At 40.4% G+C, this 17,500-nt stretch overlaps 1 long non-coding RNA gene across 1 annotated transcript; it reads left to right on the top strand.

Moving 5' to 3' along the window:
• Window positions 1–8,821: 8,821 nt before the first annotated feature.
• Window positions 8,822–14,672, top strand: LOC118940282. Its single transcript, XR_005036819.1, has 3 exons — window positions 8,822–9,655; window positions 10,381–10,482; window positions 14,531–14,672. It is a non-coding gene; the product is annotated as an uncharacterized LOC118940282 (long non-coding RNA).
• Window positions 14,673–17,500: the final 2,828 nt, after the last annotated feature.

Below are 17,500 nucleotides of genomic sequence, written 5' to 3'. Positions count from 1 at the left end.
CTGCAAGGGGACATGTTCTGGTAGAGACATTCTGGTTGAAACTAAGAGGAGCAAGACTGTAACTCGAGGTAGATACAGTATAGAAGACAAGGGAGATGTATTCTATGTGACCATCAAGAACCTGATGAAGTCAGACTCTGGTACCTACTGGTGTGGAGTGGAGAGATATGGCCTAGAGACATACCAAGAGGTGCATCTCACAGTTACAGATGGTAAGATAACACTCCATATGAATTGTTATCTAGTAATTCACTTCCTGACTTAGTTCCTGACATGAAGTTGTTTCAGTATTGGTGTTTATCTGTACTTTCTATTGACTCACAGCTCCTCCCACTTCTACAACCTCAACTGTCATCTCCCGACGCCATGTCTCCACAACTCTTCCAAACCTCTCTACAACATCCCCAAACACCTCCTCAACCCTCCCAAACCACGTCAGTGGTCGCCTATCAAGAGCTGGTATGATGAATCTCTCATCTTCGACATTAACTAATAAGTTGTGATATGAAATGCTGTAATGCTGGATGAAAATCAGTGTTGATCCTTCAGAGAGAGCAGGTGTGATGGACCTGTCGCTTCTATCATTCTATCACCTTCAGACAACTATAATATGCTGCTACGTATATAATGTTATCAGGCTATCACATAATATAGACAGAATCAACTATATCTGGTCATGCATTGGACAAATCTCATTCACTCACTCACTCACTCACTCACTCACTCACTCACTCACTCACTCACTCACTCACTCACTCACTCACTCACTCACTCACTCACTCACTCACTCACTCAATCACTCACTCACTCACTCACTCACTCACTCACTCACTCACTCACTCACTCACTCAATCACTCACTCAATCACTCACTCACTCACTCACTCACTCACTCACTCACTCACTCACTCAGACACTCCCGGAGCAGGACAGAGTCCGAGTGCTGGTAAGTTTGTTTTCTACTAATAGCCATGTTGTCATGCTGATGATATAGAGGCCAACAGGAAGTCATATCACTCTTGAGGTTGCTATGGTTACTCTGATCACTATCTAACAATATGTCTGTCTGTCTGTCTGTCTGTCTGTCTGTCTGTCTGTCTGTCTGTGTTCCTATCAGTTACCCCAGTGGTCATCATGGTGTGTGTGAGTCTGACCGTGTTGGTGGTGGGACTCATCCTGCTACTGATCTACAAATGGAGGAGAAACAGGAAATCATCAAGTGAGTAACTCTCAGATGTATGTATGTTTGTTGTTTTGTGTAAAATGACTTCTAATCCCCACAAATATGTATCAAAGTATCGGTATACACCTTATCAGAGGGCCATCTCAGAAGTAGTGGAGTATACTAACTTCTTAATACCCACTGATACGTATCAACGTAGTGGAGTGGAGGTATACACCTTATCAGAGGGCGATCTAAGAAGCTCTCAACATTTCAACAACATGTCGTTAGCTATTAAACAACATAATAACTCCAAATCATTCAGGAACAAACCAGCCATGTAGTTTAAGAAGAAACTAAAATGAATGATTTAGACTATATTAAGCTATTATTACTTCAAGGCTGCAGCCTTGTGAAGCATTTGTGACACACTGTAGGCAGCAGGAGCACTCAGCATTTCAACAACAACTTGTTGTATTCAACCAATATAGACTTTAAATTGAACATTTAGGCTCTATAATATGAAATAAAACCACTTTTTTAAACTTAGAATTAAATACAATTAAAACAAAATATTAATTATTCCAGTGTCTTTTAATTCATTTTTAGAAACACCATAATAGTACAATGCCATCATATACAGCCTAGTTTGTAAGTTAGTTTAGCCTAGCAGACAGTATTTTTTTCCCGTGGCCTAATCACAGTCAACACACATCTGTTTTGTAGATCTAATATCAATATAATGGACTGAAATTAAATATTAGAAAATTATATTTTGCACCTGATGATATGGGGCTGCTGTGTTAAAAAAACCCTGTTATGGTTCACTGAAAACATCCGGTGAAATTGCAGAGCGCGAAATTTATTTTTTATTTTTATTTTTTAACTTCCATACATTCACAAGTGCAATACACCAAATTAAAGCTTAACTTCTTGTTAATCTAGCAACCGTGTCAGATTTCAAAAAGGCTTTACGGTGAAAGCAAACCATGCAATTATCTGAGGACATCAAACAAACACATGACAATCACATTTCAACCTGCCAGGTGCGACACAAAACTCAGAAATAACGATATAATTCATGCCTTACCTTTGAAGATCTTCTTCTGTTGGCATTCCAATATGTCCCATGAACATCACAAATGGTCCTTTTGTTCGATTAATTCCGTCGTTATATATACAAAATGTCCATTTTTTGGCGCGTTTGATTCAGAAAAACACCGGTTCCAACTCGCCCAGCATGACTACAAAATATCTAATAAGTTACCTGTAAACGCTGTCCAAACATTTCAAACAACTTTCCTAATCCAACTTTAGGTATTTTAAAACGTAAATAATCGATAACATTTTAGACGGGATAAACTGTGTTCAATAAAGGATAAAAACAACGTGAAGCGCGTGACCTGGAGCTCACATCAAAACAGTATAGTCCACTCGGCTGGACCCTCGTTCTGAATAGCCGTACTTCTTCATTTCTCTAAAGGAAAACATAAACCAATTTCTAAAGACTGTTGACTTCTAGTGGAAGCAATACGAACTGCAACCAAGTGCCACAGAAATCACCTCAAAAAATATTTTCCCTGGATGGTTTGTCCTCGGCGTTTCACCTGCCAAATAAGTTTTGTTATACTCACAGACATTATTTTAACAGTTTTAGAAACTTTTTTTATCCAAAACGACCAATTATATGCATATCCTAGCTTCTGGGCCTTAGTAGCAGGCAGTTTAGTTATGGCACGCTTTTCATCTGGACGTGAAAATACTGCCTCCTATCCCAAACAGGATTTATTAAAAAACAAATGGCTTTTTCTTGAATCTATTGATGGTCAGATACTTCAGTTGTAACTGGTTCTGTTGAACATGATTGTAACAGGTGATAGACAACTTTATCACTGTTACAACCCTAGACTGTTCTCTTATTTAACCTGGTTGAAATCAAAAGTCATTTGTTGTCTTTCCATCAATTACACAGGCTGTCAGTGACCTATTTCTTGGTCGACTCACATCAACATTATCCAACTTGCTATCCAGCACTATCTAGTTTTGTTTTGTTTCACAGAATGGGTAGAGTACAGTTTATTAGCCTACAGTATATTATGCAGTACCAGTACTGTCACTAAACCCCTTTTAACACTAATACAAGGGGCAGAGTGCAATTTACTAGACTACAGTATATTATGCAGTACTGTCATTAAACCCCTTTTCACCCTGCTGGATCTGATTGATAATTTTCACAATTTCACTGTCAGTTCAGTTCCAGGCTTCAGTTGAATGACTAACCAGGCCAGCCCAGTCCAGCTTGGCTCTGTAGTGGGAAAAGAGGTACTGTAGGAACTCAGAACACAAGAACACAATGGTGGTTTACACACTGCAGAACTAAGCTGACACTGAACCAAGTCCAGATGAGTTGGCCTGGATACTCATGCTGGAAATGTTACTGTATCTAATATCTAGGCCAGCAGAGTAAAACATGGGTTTACCTGGCTGATCATTTTAGGTCATTTAGAGAACATGTCATTGTTTCTCATAGAGGTTTTCTTTCTTTAGCCTGAAAGTTTGGGACATTTTGAGAGAGTGCACACACTGCTCCAGGAACTACTACACTACTACTCTACTACACCACTACACTACTACACCACTACTACACCATTACACCACTACACCACTACACCACTACTACACCATTACACCATTACACCACTACACCACTACACCACTACTACACCATTACACCACTACACTACTACACTACTACACTACTACACTACACAATGACACAACTACACTACTACACTACTACACTACTACACCACTACACTACTACACTACTACACTACTGCACCACTACACTACTACACTACTACACTACTACACCACTACACTACTACACCACTACACTACTACACCACTACACAGCTACACTACTACACTACTACACTACTACACTACACAATGACACAACTACACTACTACACTACTACACTACTACACCACTACACAGCTACACTACTACACTACTACACTACTACACTACACAATGACACAACTACACTACTACACTACTACACTACTACACCACTACACTACTACACTACTACACTACTGCACCACTACACTACTACACTACTACACCACTACACTACTACACCACTACACTACTACACCACTACACAGCTACACTACTACACTACTACACTACTACACTACTACACTACTACACTACACAATGACACAACTACACTACTACACTACTACACTACTACACCACTACACTACTACACTACTGCACCACTACACTACTACACTACTACACTACTACACCACTACACTACTACACTACTACACTACTACACCACTACACTACTACACTACTACACTACTACACCACTACACTACTACACTACTACACTACTACACAACTACACTACTACACTACTACACTACTGCACCACTACTCTACTACACCACTACACTACTACACCACTACACAGCTACACCACTACACCACTACACCACTACACTACTACACCACTACACTACTACACCACTACACCACTACACCACTACACAGCTACACCACTACACCACTACACTACTACACTACTACACAACTACACTACTACACCACTACACCACTACACAGCTACACCACTACACAGCTACACCACTACACCACTACACCACTACACTACTACACAACTACACTACTACACCACTACACTACTACACCACTACACCACTACTACACCATTACACCACTACACTACTACACTACTACTCTACTACACCACTACACTACTACACTACTACTACACTACACTACTACACTACTACACCACTACTACACTACTACACTACTACAGCACTACACTACTACACCACTACTACACTACTACAGCACTACACTACTACACCACTACTACACTACTACACTACTACAGCACTACACTACTACACCACTACTACACTACTACACCACTACACCGGTACACTACTACACTACTACACTACTACACCACTACTACACTACTACACTACTACAGCACTACACTACTACACCACTACTACACTACTACACTACTACAGCACTACACTACTACACCACTACTACACTACTACACTACTACACCACTACACTACTGCACCACTACACTACTACACTACTACACCACTACTACACTACACAATGACACAACTACACTACTACACTACTACACTACTACACTACTACACTACTACACTACACAATGACACTACTGCACTACTACACTACTATACTACTACACTACTACACTACTACACTACACAATGACACAACTACACTACTACACCACTACACTACTACACTACTACACTACTACCACACGACAAAACGACACAACTACACTACTACACTACACAACGACACAACTACACTACTACACTACAACACTACTACACTACTACACTACTACAGCACTACACTACTACACCACTACACCGGTACACTACTACACTACTACACCACTACACTACTACTACACTACTACACTACTACACTACTACACCACTACACTACTAAATTACTACTACACTACACAAAGACACAACTACACTACTACACTACAACACTACTACAGCACTACACTACTACACCACTACACCTCTACTACACTACGACACCACTGCACGTGCACACACACATGATTTATATGTTGTGTGTTCCACAGGGCCAGTCACCAATCCAGACACAACAACCCAAGACCCCACCTACCAAACCCTCAACACAACAACCCAAGACCCCACCTACCAAACCCTCAACACAGCAACCCAAGACCCCACCTACCAAACCCTCAACACAACAACCCAAGACCCCAGCTACCAAACCCTCAACACAACAACCCAAGACCCCACCTACCAAACCCTCAACACAGCAACCCAAGACTCCACCTACCAAACCCTCAACACAACAACCCAAGACTCCACCTACCAAACCCTCAACACAACAACCCAAGACTCCACCTACCAAACCCTCAACACAACAACCCAAGACTCCACCTACCAAACCCTCAACACAACAACCCAAGACTCCACCTCCCAAACCCTCAACACAACAGACCCAAACTGAAATGGTGACACCATTACATTGACACAGAGACAGGAGAGTGTTAGTAAAATGTTATTCTTTGTAACCATTTCTACTTTTGGAAATCAATTCTGCACCATCCTTTCTCAATCACTGTAAACACATGGATCAATGTAATAAAATATATTGATGTGTACTTTGTCACCCTGTACGTAGAGAGCCTTTTAATGTCTCTATTTGGTTTGGTCAAGGTGTGATTTGGGAAGGGCATTCTAGGTTTCGTTTTCTATGATTTTGGGTTTCTATATTTTGGCCGGGTATGGTTCTCAACCAGGGACAGCTGTCTATCGTTGTCTCTGATTGGGAACCATATTTAGGTAGCCCTTTTCCCCTCCTTTCTGTGTGGGAAGTTGTCTTTGTTTGTTGGCACTATAGCCTTAAGCTTCACGGTTGTTTTTGTATTGTTTATTGTTTTTGTCGGCGTCATCCTAAATAAACAGGAATATGTACGCTCACCACGCTGCACCTTGGTCCAGTTCTTTCAACAGCCGTGACACACTTAAACTATATTGTCATCATCTCAACAATGTGTTCCTCCTCTGCTGAAACAAACAATTGTTTAATTCAATTCCATTTTAATACAGACAATGAATCGCAATTCAATTTATCCTTGATGACCATCATTTTCCATGTGGACTTTTCAATCCATGAATGGAATGTCACTTCACTTCCTGAATTGACCGAGTTGAAACATGTAGTTTATTAGACTGTAACCTCGTCCCCCAGGATCAATAGAGAGACGACTGGTGGTGGAGATTCTAGTAGATTTATTCATCAGTACTGATAACATTCTGTAGGGGGCGATGTGGAGGTCGTTCTGTTGGTTTACTGAGATCTCAGTAGCTTGTCTGTTAAGTGATGACGTCATTCATTAAGGGGGAGTTGGGTTGTAGAGGAGGGATGTTTCTTCTGTTCAGAAACTCATCTGTTGAGTTTATAACTTACAAAGACTGTATTTGGATCAATTAAATGTCAGAAAAAAGTTATAAAATATATTGATGTATACTTTAACTATATTGTCATCATCTCAACATTGTGTTCCTCCTCTGCTGAAACAAACATGGCAACTTTAGAACAGAGAAGTTGACAGTTTTAACACTTAGTCACCACAGATAGCTGAGATCTGTGGTGGTTTAGAAGTCTAACCTCCGGCCGGTTTGAACCAGTTTCATTCTGCAGCAAATATAGACCTGTCACTACAGAGAAATAATCAGGATGTGTAGGCTAATGCCCACCACATATGTTTCCCATGCCAATAAAGCCCTTAGAGAGAGAGAGAGAGAGAGAGAGACAGACAGACAGACAGACAGACAGACAGACAGACAGACAGACTCACTCTGCTTTTGCAATGTATGTTTCCCAAGCCAATAAAAACTTTGAATTTAATTTGATTTAAAGACAGAGAGAGAGAGAGATAAAGAGAGAGATAAAGAGAAAGAGAGAGACAGAGGAGAGGGGTGGGGTGTCAGATGAGGGAGGAGCTTTCAATTAAGGAAGAGAGAGCGTTTCAGAAACACCCTGCTGTCAAGTGTGTAGCTGACAGAGACTCTGTTGTGGAACTGGGCTAGCAGGTAGTATAGTAAAATAACTTTAACAGTATAGTAACTGTGATAGTAAAGTAACTTTAACAGTATAGTAACTGTGGTGGTAAAGTAACTTTAACAGTATAGTAACTGTGGTAGTAAAGTAACTTTACCAGTATAGTAACTGAGGAGTTACTGTCCAGAATGAAGATACTCCATGTTGTCTCCTGCTTTCTCCTCTCAGGTGAGTTCTGTCTGTCTGTCTGTCTGGATCATATAGTACATATGGAATAAGATATGTTTTTGTTTATAAGGAACCAGAATGTTTTACAGTTCTGAGTTTTTTTTCCACATGTGCCTTATGATAGGGTTAGGGTTAGGGTTAGCACTGAACTTAAAATGTTTGATACGTTGGTCTTTTACATGGGTTTGAGCAGGGTTAAAGCCAGGTTTGAGCAGGGTTAAACTCAGGTTTGAGCAGGGTTAAAGTCAGGTTTGAGCAGGGTTAAACTCAGGTTTGAGCAGGGTTAAAGTCAGGTCAGGTTTTGATACGTTGGTCTTTTACATGGGTTTGAGCAGGGTTAAAGCCAGGTTTGAGCAGGGTTAAACTCAGGTTTGAGCAGGGTTAAAGTCAGGTTTGAGCAGGGTTAAACTCAGGTTTGAGCAGGGTTAAACTCAGGTTTGAGCAGGGTTAAACTCAGGTTTGAGCAGGGTTAAACTCAGGTTTGAGCAGGGTTAAAGTCAGGTTTGAGCAGGGTTAAACTCAGGTTTGAGCAGGGTTAAAGTCAGGTTTGAGCAGGGTTAAAGTCAGGTTTGAGTAGGGTTAAAATCAGGTTTGAGCAGGGTTAAAGTCAGGTTTGAGCAGGGTTAAAGTCAAGTTTGAGCAGGGTTAAAGTCAGGTTTGAGCAGGGTTAAACTCAGGTTTGAGCAGGGTTAAACTCAGGTTTGAGCAGGGTTAAAGTTACATTTGAGCAGGGTTAGATTTGTTAGAGTTAAAGAGTTAAAGTTAGATTTGAGCAGGGTTAAAGTTAGATTTGAGCAGAGTTAAAGTTAGATTTGAGCAGGGTTAATGTTAGATTTGAGCAGGGTTAATGTTAAATTTGAGCAGGATTAAAGTTAGATTTGAGCAGGATTAAAGTTAGATTTGAGCAGGGTTAAAGTTATATTTGAGCAGGGTTAATGTTAGATTTGAGCAGGGTTAATGTTAGATTTGAGCAGGGTTAAAGTATATCTCACAGGCCATCAGTTGTGATTGTACTGTGTGTTTCTGTTTGACAGCTCTGTGTGTTGTGGAGTCAGCTGGCATTAATGTGAAGGATGTGGTGGGAGGACAAGTCGTGTTCGGCTGCTCATTCACTTTGACAGGGAACAACAACAAATACTTCTGCAAGGGGACATGTTCTGGTAGAGACATTCTGGTTGAAACTAAGAGGAGCAAGACTGTATCTCAAGGTAGATACAGTATAGAAGACAACAGAGATGGAGTCTTCTATGTGACCATCAAGAACCTGATGAAGTCAGACTCAGGGACCTACTGGTGTGGAGTGGAACGAACTATAAAGGACACATTCCAAGAGGTGAATCTCACAGTTACAGATGGTAAGATAACACTCCAGATGAATTGTTATCTAGTAATTCACTTCCTGACTTATTTCCTGACATGAAGTTGTTTCAGTATTGGTGTTTATCTGTACTTTCTATTGACTCACAGCTCCTCCCACTTCTAAAACCTCAACTGTCACCTCCCGACGCCATGTCTCCACAACTCTTCCAAACCTCTCTACAGCATCCCCAAACACCTCCTCAACCCTCCCAAACCACGTCAGTGGTCGTCTATCAAGAGATGGTATGATGAATCTCTCATCTTAGACATTACAATTAATATGTTGTGATATGAAATGCTGTAATGCTGGATGAAAATCAGTGTTGATCCTTCAGAGAGAACAGGTATGATGGACCTGTCGCTTCTATCATTCTATCACCTTCAGACAACTATAATATGCTGCTACGTATATAATGTTATCAGGCTATCACATAATATAGACAGAATCAACTATATCTGGTCATGCATTGGACAAATCTCACTCACTCACTCACTCACTCACTCACTCACTCACTCACTCAGACACTCACTCAGACACTCACTCAGACACTCACTCACTCACTCACTCACTCACTCACTCACTCACTCACTCAGATACACTCACTCACTCACTCACTCACTCACTCACTCACTCACTCACTCACTCACTCACTCAGACACTCACTCAGACACTCACTCAGACACTCACTCAGACACTCACTCACTCACTCACTCACTCACTCACTCAGACACTCACTCACTCACTCACTCACTCACTCACTCACTCAGACACTCCCGGAGCAGGACAGAGTCCGAGTGCTGGTAAGGTTGTTTTCTACTAATGGCCATGTTGTCATGCTGATGATATAGAGGCCAACAGGAAGTAATGTCACCCTTGAGGTTGCTATGGTTACTCTGATCACTATCTAACAATATGTCTGTCTGTCTATATTTAAATCTATCTGTCTGTCTGTCTGTGTTCCTATCAGTTACTCCAGTGGTCATCATGGTGTGTGTGAGTCTGACTGTGTTGGTGGTGGGACTCATTCTGCTACTGATCTACAAATGGAGGAGAAACAGGAAATCATCAAGTGAGTAACTCTCAGATGTATGTATGTTTGTTGTTTTGTGTAAAATGAATTCTAATCCCCACAAATATGTATCAAAGTATCGGTATACACCTTATCAGAGGGCGATCTCAGAAGTAGTGGAGTATACTAACTTCTTAATACCCACTGATACGTATCAACGTAGTGGAGTGGAGGTATACACCTTATCAGAGGGCCATCTCAGAAGTAGTGGAGTATACTAACTTCTTAATACCCACTGATACGTATCAACGTAGTGGAGTGGAGGTATACACCTTATCAGAGGGCGATCTAAGAAGCTCTCAACATTTCAACAACCTGTCGTTAGCTATTAAACAACATAATAACTCCAAATCATTCAGGAACAAACCAGCCATGTAGTTTAAGAAGAAATTAAAAATATTATATTAAGCTATTATTACTTCAAGGCTGTAGCCTTGTGAAGCATTTGTGACACACTGTAGGCAGCAGGAGCACTCAGCATTTCAACAACATCTTGTTGTATTCAACCAATATAGACTTTAAATTGAACCTTTAGGCTGTATAATATGAAATAAAACCACTTTTTAAACTTAGAATTAAATACAATTAAAACAAAATATTAATTATTCCAGTGTCTTTTAATTCATTTTTAGAAACACCATAATAGTACAATGCCATCATATACAGCCTAGTTTGTAAGTTAGTTGAGCCTAGCAGACAGTATTATTTTCCCGTGGCCTCATCACAGTCAACACACATCTGTTTTGTAGATCTAATATCAATATAATGGACTGAAAAATTTAATATTAGAAAATAAAATTTTGCACCTGAGATATGGGGCTGCTGTGTTAAAAAACCTGTTATGGCTAGGTTCACCGAAAACATTGCAGAAATTGCATTGGTGAAATTGCAGAGCGCGAAATTTATTTTTTATTTTTATTTTTTAACTTCCATACATTCACAAGTGCAATACACCAAATTAAAGCTTAACTTCTTGTTAATCTAGCAACCGTGTCAGATTTCAAAAAGGCTTTGCGGTGAAAGCAAACCATGCAATTATCTGAGGACATCAAACAAACACATGACAATCACATTTCAACCTGCCAGGTGCGACACAAAACTCAGAAATAACGATATAATTCATGCCTTACCTTTGAAGATCTTCTTCTGTTGGCACTCCAATATGTCCCATGAACATCACAAATGGTCCTTTTGTTCGATTAATTCCGTCGTTATATATACAAAATGTCAATTTTTTGGCGCGTTTGATTCAGAAAAACACCGGTTCCAACTCGCCCAGCATGACTACAAAATATCTAATAAGTTACCTGTAAACGCTGTCCAAACATTTCAAACAACTTTCCTAATCCAACTTTAGGTATTTTAAAACGTAAATAATCGATAACATTTTAGACGGGATAAACTGTGTTCAATAAAGGATAAAAACAACGTGAAGCGCGTGACCTGGAGCTCACATCAAAACAGTATAGTCCACTCGGCTGGACCCTCGTTCTGAATAGCCGTACTTCTTCATTTCTCTAAAGGAAAACATAAACCAATTTCTAAAGACTGTTGACTTCTAGTGGAAGCAATACGAACTGCAACCAAGTGCCACAGAAATCACCTCAAAAAATATTTTCCCTGGATGGTTTGTCCTCGGCGTTTCACCTGCCAAATAAGTTTTGTTATACTCACAGACATTATTTTAACAGTTTTAGAAACTTTTTTTATCCAAAACGACCAATTATATGCATATCCTAGCTTCTGGGCCTTAGTAGCAGGCAGTTTAGTTATGGCACGCTTTTCATCTGGACGTGAAAATACTGCCTCCTATCCCAAACAGGATTTATTAAAAAACAAATGGCTTTTTCTTGAATCTATTGATGGTCAGATACTTCAGTTGTAACTGGTTCTGTTGAACATGATTGTAACAGGTGATAGACAACTTTATCACTGTTACAACCCTAGACTGTTCTCTTATTTAACCTGGTTGAAATCAAAAGTCATTTGTTGTCTTTCCATCAATTACACAGGCTGTCAGTGACCTATTTCTTGGTCGACTCACATCAACATTATCCAACTTGCTATCCAGCACTTTCTAGTTTTGTTTTGTTTCACAGAATGGGTAGAGTACAGTTTATTAGCCTACAGTATATTATGCAGTACCAGTACTGTCACTAAACCCCTTTTAACACTAATACAAGGGGTAGAGTGCAATTTACTAGACTACAGTATATTATGCAGTACTGTCATTAAACCCCTTTTCACCCTGCTGGATCTGATTGATCATTTTCACATTTTCACTGTCAGTTCAGTTCCAGGCTTCAGTTGAATGACTAACCAGGCCAGCCCAGTCCAGCTTGGCTCTGTAGTGGGAAAAGAGGTACTGTAGGAACTCGGAACACAAGAACACAATGGTGGTTTACACACTGCAGAACTAAGCTGACACTCAGCCAAGTCCAGATGAGTTGGCCTGGATACTCATGCTGGAAATGTTACTGTATCTAATATCTAGGCCAGCAGAGTAAAACATGGGTTTACCTGGCTGATCATTTTAGGTCATTTAGAGAACATGTCATTGTTTCTCATGGAGGTTTTCTTTCTTTAGCCTGAAAGTTTGGGACATTTTGGGAGAGTTCACACACTGCTCCAGGAACTACTACACTACTACTCTACTACACCACTACTCTACTACACCACTACACCACTACTACACCATTACACCACTACACTACTACACTACTACACTACACAATGACACAACTACACTACTACACCACTACACTACTACACTACTACTCTACTACACCACTACACCACTACACTACTACACTACTACACTACTACACTACTACACCACTACACCACTACTACACCATTACACCACTACACTACTACACTACTACACTACTACTCTACTACACCACTACACTACTACACCACTACACTACTACACTACTACTCTACTACACCACTACTACACCATTACACCACTACACTACTACACTACTACACTACTACTCTACTACACCACTACACCACTACACTACTACACTACTACACCACTACACCACTACTACACCATTACACCACTACACTACTACACTACTACACTACTACTCTACTACACCACTACACCACTACACTACTACACTACTACACTACTACTCTACTACACCACTACACCACTACTACACCATTACACCACTACACTGCTACACCACTACTACACTACTACTCTACTACACCACTACACCACTACACTACTACACTACTACACTACTACTCTACTACACCACTACACCACTACTACACCATTACACCACTACACTGCTACACCACTACTACACTACTACTCTACTACACCACTACACCACTACACTGCTACACCACTACTACACTACTACTCTACTACACCACTACTCTACTACACCACTACACCACTACTACACTACTACTCTACTACACTACTACTCTACTACACTACTACTCTACTACACCACTACACAGCTACACTACTACTACACTACACAATGACACAACTACACTACTACACTACTACACTACTACACTACTACACTACTACACTACACAATGACACTACTGCACTACTACACTACTATACTACTACACTACTACACTACTACACTACACAATGACACAACTACACTACTACACCACTACACTACTACACTACTACACTACTACCACACGACACAACGACACAACTACACTACTACACTACACAACGACACAACTACACTACTACACTACAACACTACTACACTACTACACTACTACAGCACTACACTACTACACCACTACACCGGTACACTACTACACTACTACACCACTACACTACTACACTACTACACTACTACACTACTACACTACTACACTACTACACCACTACACTACTACACTACTACTACACTACACAAAGACACAACTACACTACTACACTACAACACTACTACAGCACTACACTACTACACCACTACACCTCTACTACACTACGACACCACTGCACGTGCACACACACATGATTTATATGTTGTGTGTTCCACAGGGCCAGTCACCAATCCAGACACAACAACCCAAGACCCCAGCTACCAAACCCTCAACACAACAACCCAAGACCCCACCTACCAAACCCTCAACACAGCAACCCAAGACTCCACCTACCAAACCCTCAACACAACAACCCAAGACTCCACCTACCAAACCCTCAACACAACAACCCAAGACTCCACCTACCAAACCCTCAACACAACAACCCAAGACTCCACCTACCAAACCCTCAACACAACAACCCAAGACTCCACCTCCCAAACCCTCAACACAACAGACCCAAACTGAAATGGTGACACCATTACATTGACACAGAGACAGGAGAGTGTTAGTAAAATGTTATTCTTTGTAACCATTTCTACTTTTGGAAATCAATTCTGCACCATCCTTTCTCAATCACTGTAAACACATGGATCAATGTAATAAAATATATTGATGTGTACTTTGTCACCCTGTACGTAGAGAGCCTTTTAATGTCTCTATTTGGTTTGGTCAAGGTGTGATTTGGGAAGGGCATTCTAGGTTTCGTTTTCTATGATTTTGGGTTTCTATATTTTGACCAGGTGTGGTTCTCAACCAGGGACCTTCGTCTATCGTTGTCTCTGATTGGGAACCATACGTAGGTAGCCCTTTTCCCTCCTTTCTGTGTGGGAAGTTGTCTTTGTTTGTTGGCACTATAGCCTTAAGCTTCACGGTTGTTTTTGTATTGTTTATTGTTTTTGTCGGCGTCATCCTAAATAAACAGGAATATGTACGCTCACCACGCTGCACCTTGGTCCAGTTCTTTCAACAGCCGTGACACACTTAAACTATATTGTCATCATCTCAACAATGTGTCCCTCCTCTGCTGAAACAAACAATTGTTTAATTCAATTCCATTTCAACACAGACAATGAATTGCAATTCAATTTATCCTTGATGACCATCATTTTCCATGTGGACTTTTCAATCCATGAATGGAATGTCACTTCACTTCCTGAATTGACCGAGTTGAAACATGTCGTTTATTAGACTGTAACCTCGTCCCCCAGGATCAATAGAGAGACGACTGGTGGTGGAGATTATAGTAGATTTATTCATCAGTACTGATAACATTCTGTAGGGGGCGAAGTGGAGGTCGTTCTGTTGGTTTACTGAGATCTCAGTAGCTTGTCTGTTAAGTGATGACGTCATTCATTAAGGGGGAGTTGGGTTGTAGAGGAGGGATGTTTCTTCTGTTCAGAAACTCATCTGTTGAGTTTATAACTTACAAAGACTGTATTTGGATCAATTAAATGTCAGAAAAAAGTTATAAAATATATTGATGTATACTTTAACTATATTGTCATCATCTCAACATTGTGTTCCTCCTCTGCTGAAACAAACATGGTAACTTCAGAACAGAGAAGTTGACAGTTTCAACACTTCAGTCACCACAGATAGCTGAGTTCTCTGGTGGTTTAGAAGTCTAACCTCAGGCCGGTTTGAACCAGTTTCACTCTGCAGCACATATAGTATAGACCTGGAGACACTGAGGTCACTACAGAGAAATTATCAGGATGTGTAAGATACCCACCCCCTACACCACCATTACTATACTCAACATGCAGAGAGAAAGAAAGAGAGACTGTTAATTTGATTGTTTATTTAACTTTTGTTTATTATCTACTTCACTTGCTTGGGCAATGTTAACATATGTTTCCTATGCCAATAAAGCCCTTAAATTGGAGAGAGAGAGAGAGAGAGAGAGAGAGAGAGAGAGAGAGAGAGAGAGAGAGAGAGAGAGAGAGAGATAATCAGTCATAGAGCCCATTGCCCTTTATGGTTGTGAGGTCTGCGATCCGCTCACCAACCAAGACTTCACAAAATGGGACAAACACCAAATTGAGACTCTGCACGCAGAATTCTGCAAAAATATCCTCCGTGTACAATGTAGGACACCAAATAATGCATGCAGAGCAGAATTAGGCCGATACCCACTAATTATCAAAATCCAGAAAAGAGCCGTTAAATTCTACAACCACCTAAAAGGAAGTGATTCACAAACCTTCCATAACAAAGCCATCACCTACAGAGAGATGAACCTGGAGAAGAGTCCCCTAAGCAAGCTGGTCCTGGGGCTCTGTTCACAAACACAAACACACCCTAAAGAGCCCCAGGACCAACAACACAATTAGACCCAACCAAATCATGAGAAAACAAAAAGATAATTACTTGACACATTGGAAAGAATTAACAAAAAAACAGAGCAAACTAGAATGCTATTTGGCCCTAAACAGAGAGTACACAGCGGCAGAATACCTGACCACTGTGACTGACCCAAAATTAAGGAAAGCTTTGACTATGTACAGACTCAGTGAGCATAGCCTTGCTATTGAGAAAGGCCGCCGTAGGCAGACATGGCTCACAAGAGAAGACAGGCTATGTGCTCACTGCCCACAAAATGAGGTGGAAACTGAGCTGCACTTCCTAACCTCCTGCCCAATGTATGACCATATTAGAGAGACATATTTCCCTCAGATTACACAGATCCACAAAGAATTCGAAAACAAATCCAAATTTGAAAAACTCCCATATCTACTGGGTGAAATTCCACAGTGTGCCATCACAGCAGCAAGATTTGTGACCTGTTGCCACGAGAAAAGGGCAACCAGTGAAGAACACACACCATTGTAAATACAACCCATATTTATGCTTATTTATTTTATCTTGTGTCCTTTAACCATTTGTACATTGTTAAAACACTGTATATATATATATAATATGACATTTGTAATGTCTTTACTGTTTTGAAACCTCTGTATGTGTAATGTTTACTGTTAATTTTTGTTGTTTTTCACTTCATATATTCACTTTGTATGTTGTCTACCTCACTTGCTTTGGCAATGTTAACACATGTTTCCCATGCCAATAAAGCCCTTGAATTGAATTGAATTGAATTGAGAGAGAGAGAGAGACAGACAGACAGACAGACAGACAGACAGACAGA

This window comes from Oncorhynchus mykiss, chromosome 17, assembly GCF_013265735.2.
Source record: "Oncorhynchus mykiss isolate Arlee chromosome 17, USDA_OmykA_1.1, whole genome shotgun sequence".
In the NCBI taxonomy this organism is placed as follows: domain Eukaryota; kingdom Metazoa; phylum Chordata; class Actinopteri; order Salmoniformes; family Salmonidae; genus Oncorhynchus; species Oncorhynchus mykiss.
The sequence above is the reverse complement of the archived record's forward strand: the minus strand, read 5'-3'. Positions and strand labels throughout refer to the sequence as shown.